This window comes from Sapajus apella, unplaced genomic scaffold (genome assembly GCF_009761245.1).
Source record: "Sapajus apella isolate SASKATOON/1434 unplaced genomic scaffold, GSC_monkey_1.0 scaffold22, whole genome shotgun sequence".
NCBI lineage: Eukaryota > Metazoa > Chordata > Mammalia > Primates > Cebidae > Sapajus > Sapajus apella.
Window position 1 is genome coordinate 20,133,324 of NW_022436962.1, and position 7,717 is coordinate 20,141,040.

General features: G+C 38.8%; 1 non-coding gene across 1 annotated transcript; it reads right to left on the reverse strand.

Moving 5' to 3' along the window:
- Nucleotides 1-4,824: 4,824 nt before the first annotated feature.
- Nucleotides 4,825-4,907, reverse strand: LOC116559145. The gene has a single exon (XR_004272338.1). It is a non-coding gene; the product is annotated as a small nucleolar RNA SNORD45 (small nucleolar RNA).
- Between the last annotated feature and the right edge of the window lie 2,810 nt (nucleotides 4,908-7,717).

Sequence of the window (7,717 nt, forward strand, 5' to 3'; positions counted from 1 at the left end):
CATTTTAGTTATAATTATTCCATATGTAACAACCTTCCTCTGTTTCCACCTGAGCATTTAACACTCAGGCATAAGGTGGTTATAGAGGATCTTAGATTAGCCACCTTCTTTTCTGACTCTAGAATAATTCTTATCAAGAAAATTTTGCCAAGTAGAAGTTAAATATTATTCTCATTTTCTAACTAGCAGTCTTTAACAGACAAAAAAAATCAATGCCATTTCCTTAACAGCAAATTATATTCCACTTCTGTACATTATAGCACTTTTCTTGGAGTTGATAAATAAGAAAAAAATACTGATGGTCATTTAATTTACTAGGATTTACTTAAATGAACTGACAGAAAGAAACTAACTCTTAAAATAATTGATTTTTCTCTCCATCAGATGAAAAATGTACAATAGAGTAAATGAAAGTCTTTTAAACAAAAGTAATTTTCTATTCATTAAAGAAAACATAAAATACACTTATCCAAGCCTTTGAAAAAAATTACTTGCAGGTTATTAACCTATTTTAAAGAAATAAATTTTAAATAGTGTTCAGAGCATTTCCCGACCTGGTATACATTAAAATGGAAAGTGTTTTAAACCAAATAAATATTCCTACCCCAAGGTTCTTGCTATATACCAATGCAATAAAATAGCTGAATATATGTAAGTGATTTGAAGATGACACTCTCATGACAGGAAATGGCAGCAGGGAGACCTAGAAAAAATCTATACTGACCTCGCCACCGTTCAACTCCTATTGGCAGTTGTCACTCCAAAGGCGATATCACATAAAAGCTTTGTGATCTGTAGCTTAAGTTTCCATAGTGGGGCAAAATTCCTTTACCTCTAACCCACCCTCTCAGGCATCTCTTCTCTTCTCTTCACTTTTGCAAACTACTGACAGTTTCACCTGGGCAAAATGTTTTTCACTCAGATTTCAGATTGATTCTTGTTATCATCCTACCCCTAAATCCTTTTTTTTTTTTTTTTTTTGAGACGGAGTCTTGCTCTGTCACCCAGGCTGGAGTGGAGTAGCACAATCTCGTCTCACTGCAACCTTGGCCTCCCGGGTTCAAGCGATTCTCCTGCCTCAGCCTCCCAGGTTGCTGAGAGTATAGGTAACCTGCCACTATGCCCAGCTAATTTTTGTATTTTTAGTAGAGATGGAGTTTCACCATGTTGGCCAGGCTGGTCTTGAACTCCTGACCTCAGGTGAGCCACCCACTTCAGCCTCCCAAAGTGCTAGGATTATAGGTGTGAGCCACCATGCTTGGCCATTACCCCACATCTTCTCATTACAAATGATCAATTGTATAAAAGGATATGCTGGTTAGTTATGTTTTTCTTAAATCATGTAGCACTCAACTCCATTTATTTGCCATCTCCTACCTTCTCTGGTTTGACTAAATTTTTCCATAGAGGAAACCTTATTGGGATTCAAACGGTGCTTTTTGAATTTAATTTTAGCATATTTTGAACACTTAGCTTGTTTAAATGTTCTTGAAATCTAGGGATAGAAGAAGATTCATTGTGAATTCTATAAACATCATCCATAATTTAGAAAATGTATAGAATTTATAGGCATGAGTCTATAGCCCTCTATTCCAAAAAAGTTGTTTAAAAAGGAAAAATTCCACTTAATCTTGCTTATTTATATGATGTGAGATGATTAGCATTTGCTTGATATTTTACCATGCTTTATGCCTGAATCTTGTAGACATGTTCTAGGATAAAAGAAATAGCAAAGATTTCTTCCAAGAGCTCCTCAGAGATCAATCCAGAAATTGCTAGAAGTTTTACATCAGAGGAAATTAATAAGATCATAACTTTGTTATTGTGCAATCTGCCAAAAAACAGTGATCCCTATTCTAGTTTTATCATAGTTTTGGGGCAGGTCTCTAATTTTCTTGGCCCTTGGAGAGGGAGCTCTCATGATCGTCCAATCAAATAATTCTCTAAAATCATTAATGTATTTAAAAATACTTAATATCTACAAAGTGCTAGTGTCATTCCTTTTACCTGGATGTTCTCTCCTGCTCCTTGCATGAACTTTATTCCTATTCATTCTTGAATGTTTAGGGCAGATGTTAGTGCCTTCATGAAGCCCCTCCCCACCCTTTCTTTAAGGATGGCATGCTAGAATTTCCAGGATAACGTGACTCATTCTATTCAACCAGAATAAGTAGAATAAGTCACATTATCCTAGGAAATTTCTTTTTTTCTGAATAACACATTTGTTGAGATATAATCCACATATCATAAATTTCACTCATTTAGACAGTACAATTCAATAGAGTTTATATATTCATAGCATTGTGTGTCAATCACTATAATTTAATTCTTGACCTTTTACATCACCCTGAAAAGAAACCTCATACCATTATCATGAACTCCCCACTCCCTCGTCCCCCCACCTCCTAGCGACCGCTAATTTAATTTTTGTCTTTATAGATTTGCCCCTTTTGGACATATTCTAGAATGAAATAAAAATGTGGGCTTTTGCGTATGCCTACTTTTACTCGTTTTACTATTGTTTTAAAGGGTCATCCATGCTGTAGTGTGTCATTTCTTTTTATGAACAGATAACATTCCATTGTATAGATATACCACATTTTGTTTATTCATTCATCAGCTGATGGTCATTTGCGTAGTGTTCGCTTGTTTTTGGTTACTATCGATAATGCTGCCACATATATTCATGAGGTCAAATCAAATAATTCTTTAAAATTTTTTGAGATTAATTCATTAAAAATATGTGCATGTTTTATGTGGGCATACATTTTCAGTTCTCTTATATATATACCTAGAAGTAGAATGGCTGGGTCATATGGCAACTTCATGTTTAACATTTTAAGAAACTACCAAACTGCTGTACAAAGTGGCTATACCATTTTACAATGCCATCAGCAGTGGATGAAGGTTCTAATTTCTCCACATCCTTGACAACCCTTGTTATTCTCCATCTTTGTGACTTTAGTGAATCCAGTGATCATGAAGTGGTATTTCATTGATATAGTCTGAATGTTGTCCCTTCTAAATCTTATGTTGAATTGTAATCTCCAGTGTTTGAAATGGGGTCTGGTGGGAGGTGACTGGATCACGGGGGAGGATCCCTCACGGCTTGGTGCCATCCTCTCCATAGTGAGTGAGTTCTCACAAGATCTGGTTGTTTAAAAGTGTGTGGCACCTCCCCCTACCTGTTGCTCCCACTGTCACCATGTGAGATGCCTGCTTCCCTTTCACCATCAGCCATGACTGTAAGCTTCCTGAGGCCTTACCAGAAGCCAAGCAAATGCTAGTGCCATGTTTGTACAGCATGCAGAACCATGAGCCAATTAATCTTCTTCTCATTACAAATAACCCAGTCTCAGGTATTTCTTTATAGCAATGCAAAGAATAGCCTAATACACCCAGTGTGGTTTCAATTTAATTTCCCTGATTAATAATGAGGCCCTCTACATAATTAATGATTCTGAGCATTTTTAAATATATACTGAAAGATTCTTAAGTGTGGGTCCCAAATATTATTTATTTTACCATCTCAAGAGCCAAATGCAAACTGGAATATAGTAGGGATATGTTTATAGTAATAATTATAAAAAGAATGAATACATATTTAATTTTTATCAATATGTAATGACGAATTTTATGTGTAAAATAGACTGGGTTGAGAAATGCCTAGAGAACCGGTAAAGCAGTACTCTGGGTATGTCTGAGAGTGTGTTTCCAGAGGAGACTGGTGTGTGAATCAACAGGCTGAGTGAGGCAAGTCTGCCCTCAATGGGACACCATCCAAATGGCTGGGGGCCTGGATAGAACAGCAAGTTCAATTTCTTCTCCCTTTCCTGGAGCTGCAATCCTCCTCTTTTCCTGTCCTTAGATAGCAGAACACCAGGCTCTCTGGCCTTTGCACTCCAGGCCTTATATCACAGCCCCCTGGATTCTCAGTCTTCCAGCCTCAGATTGAGTATTATGCCGTTGGTTCTGAGGCTTCTGAACTAGGACTGAGCTGCACTGTCAGCATTCCAGGGTTGCCAGCTTGCAGACAGACTGTCATGAGACTTCTCATCCTCCATAATTGTGTGAGTCAATTCTCCTAATAAATCCTCTGTATGTTTATCTATACAATCTATCTATCTATCTATCTATCTATCATCTATCTATCTATCTGTCTATCTATCTATCTACTCATCCATCCATTCTACTGGTTCTGTCTCTCTGAAGAACCCTGAAGAATACAGAATTTGGAACTAAGAAGTGGGGTTGTTACTACAACAAATACCTGAAGATGTGAAAGTGGCTTTGGAACTGGATAATGGGTAGAAGCAGGAAGAATTTGGAGCAAGCTAGAAAAACTCCATATTCCTTACCTTCTGCTAAGGACAATTCAGTGAGGGCTCAGAAGATGAGCTGTAGGAAGTACCTAAATCTTCTTAGGGATTACTTAAGTGGTTACAATTAGAATGTTGGTAGAAATACAAACAGTAAAGGCCATTGCGAAGAGGTCTTAGACAGAAATGAGGAATATCTGTGTGTGTGTGTGTGTGTGTGTGTGTGTGTGTGTGTGTGTGTTAAGTGTATGCTCTTTAAGGTTTTTAATTGTAATTCTCTTTTCATTTTATCCTTATTGGAATAGTTCTTGCATTTCTACAAAGTCACAATAAAAAGATAAAAGTAAATTTTAAAACAAAGGAAATAAGATAATCAAGTACTTCATGTACTTTCTTTTATTCTCTTAACTAGAACTTCAAGACCTGCAAAAAATTATATGAATGAAAACAGTGGCTTTGGGACCCAAGTTTGTCATAATTTGGGGGAAGTTTTGGTTTTTCTCAGTCGAAAGCTGTATTATTATAGAGTTAAAACATTTTTACACATCAGCAATAAATTCAGGTAACATATGTCAACACATCTTGACCAGAAATTAGGAATATCTTATTGGAAACTGGAGTAATGGCCATCTATATTATAAATTGGCAAAGAACTTGGCTGAATTGTGCCTGTGTCTTAGGGCATTATGAAAGGTGGAACTGAGCAGTGAACTAGGATATTTAGTGGAAGAAATTTCTATGCAAAATATTGAAGGAGCTGCCTGGCTACTTTTAACTGCAAATATAGTAAGATGCAAGAGGAGAGAAACACTTTCAAGATAAAATTTACATTTAAAAGGCAAGCAGAGCAGAGTTCTCAACCTGGACATGTAAAGAGTGAAGGCATCATTAGAACAAGGCCCAAACAACCCTCTGACAAAGGGATTAGCATGGCTAGAAGTCAGCCGGATGCTATTCATCAATACAATAGGAGAAAGACCCCAAAGACATTTCAGAGCTCTTCAAGTCTGCCCCTCCCATGACTGGCCCAGAACAGGATCTTGAGGGCGATGTTTCCAGAAAGGTGCCAGTGGGATATCAGCATTTGCTGCCCTTAAATGCTTCAAGTCTCTGCTTCTCTCATTCCAGCACAGCATTTCTTGGCCATCCCAGCTGTACCTCAATTGGGCCCAGCTGCAATTTGTGTTCCCACTCCAGAAGGTGTAAACAGTAGCCTTGGTGGTGTCCGTGCGGTGCTAATTCTATAGCTGTGCTAAATGCAGTGAGGCCATAGTAGCCTCCACTTAGATTTCAGAGGATGTCATGGACAGCTTGGAAATGCAGAGTAAAAATGTGGGGTTGGAGCCTCATCCCCATGCCTAGTGGAGTCACCAGCATGCAACTTCAGCCTGGGAAACATGCGGACGTGAGATTCCAACCCAGCAGAGTCGCTGAGTGGACTGAGCCCAGGAAAGCCATAGGGGCAGGGCTACCTGATGCCTCGGGGGCCCAACCCCACCCTAGTGTGCCCAGGATGCAGGACATAGGGTCAAAGGTCAATATTCTCCAACTTTAAGACTTAATGTTGTTTTCTCTGTTGGGTTTTGGACTTACTTGAGGCAAATTATTCCTTCTTTTTGACCTATTTCTCCCGTTTGTAATGGGAATGTCTATCCTACGCCTGTCCACCTGTTGTCTTTTAGAAGCACACAATTTGTTGATTTCAAAGGTTCACAGCTGGAGAGCAATTTGACTCAGAATGAATCATGCCTTATGTCTCACCCACATCTGATTCAGATGAGACTCTGAATTTTGGACTTTTGAGTTGGTGCTGAAAACAAGAAACCCCCAAGCCAATTAAGAAAGCTCATCCTAAAAATTCTGTTCCTCTAGAACCATTCCTAGTACCAATTCTCTGTCTTAGTCTGTTTGTGCTGTTATAACAAGATAATCTGAGACTGGTCAATTTATAAAGAACAGAGATTTAATTTTTAAACTTCTAGAGGATGGAAATCCAAGATCAAGGACCCTACAACTGGGGCTTTTATGCTGCATGATGACATGGAAGAAAGTGAGAAGGCAAGAGAATGTGAGAGCAACAGGAGGTAAGGGGGCTTTTGGGATGAAATGAATGTATTTTTCATGTGAGAAGGACATGAATTTTAAGGGCCATGGGCATGTTTTGTGTGTGTGTATGGTTTGAACATGTTTCCCTAAGTTCATGTGTTAGAAACGTAATCCCCATAAAAGCAGTGTTGAGAGGTGGAGACTTCAAGAGGCTCTGTCTTCCTTGATGAATTAATGTTATCTCAAGAGTGGGTTAGTTAACATGGGAGTGGGTTCCTGATAAAAGGATGAGTTCATCCCCCTTATCTCCTAGAACTCTAGGAGGTAGAACTGTAAGAAATAAATACCCAGTTGTTTTTTTTTATAAATTACCCAGTATCAGATATTCTGTTATAACGGCACAAAGCAGAGTAAGACAGAGAATTGGTACCAGGAATGGTTCTAGAAGAACATAATTTTTAGGATGAGTTTTCTTAATTGGTTTGGGGATTTCTAGAATTGGCTGCCTTATCTGATTAGACCTAAAAGTGCTGAGAACTCTACTTCTAATAGTACAGACAGCGCTGATAGTTCATGGTATAAACTGTTTCTAGGGATGCACAAAACATCTGCATTTGATACTCCTAATTCACCACTTATAAAAGGCAAGGAACTTGGCAACTGTATATATGATACCTTCAAACATTTGTGGAAAACCATAAATAGCCTAAGAGCTTCTAAGTGTGTCCTGAGGGAGAATCTTCTCTCCTGTAGATGCAGGGCTGAAATAGCTGAAAATCAAATACAAGCCCTCATCATGTAATTGGTTGAATTGCAACAAAAGTTTAACTCTCAGTCTTGAAGGCCATCCACAGTTAAAGTCAGGGCATTGGTTGGTAAAGAATGAGGTCCCATATAAAGTATATGGTGGTGTCAGAAAACCCAGATGCAGCTAGGGACATCAAGCTCTTAAATTCTGATGAGTCTTGATTGCCAGCAGAAGTGACCTCTCCATTCCTAGCAGCTGCACATTCCCACCTGCAGTGAGATCAGCCTTTCCACCTCTAACAGAGGGAATTAACTCTGCATTTGCCTGAGGAAATGGCAATGTCCTCCTCTGAGGCAGCTGTCAAGTGAGGCAATGCTGATGCTCCTCGGGATTCAACTCTACCACCCCTCTTTGCTTCTAGATCTGTAAGGAGACTCAAGTCCTAGGAGGCCCCTAAGAGTGAGGTACAAAGTGTGGCCATGAGGACGTGCACTACACCATAAAAGAGCTACTTGAGTGTTCTAATTTGTATAAGCAGAAATCTGGGGAACATGAATAGGAATAGACATTAAGGGTGTGGAATCATGGTGGAAGGAACATAAAG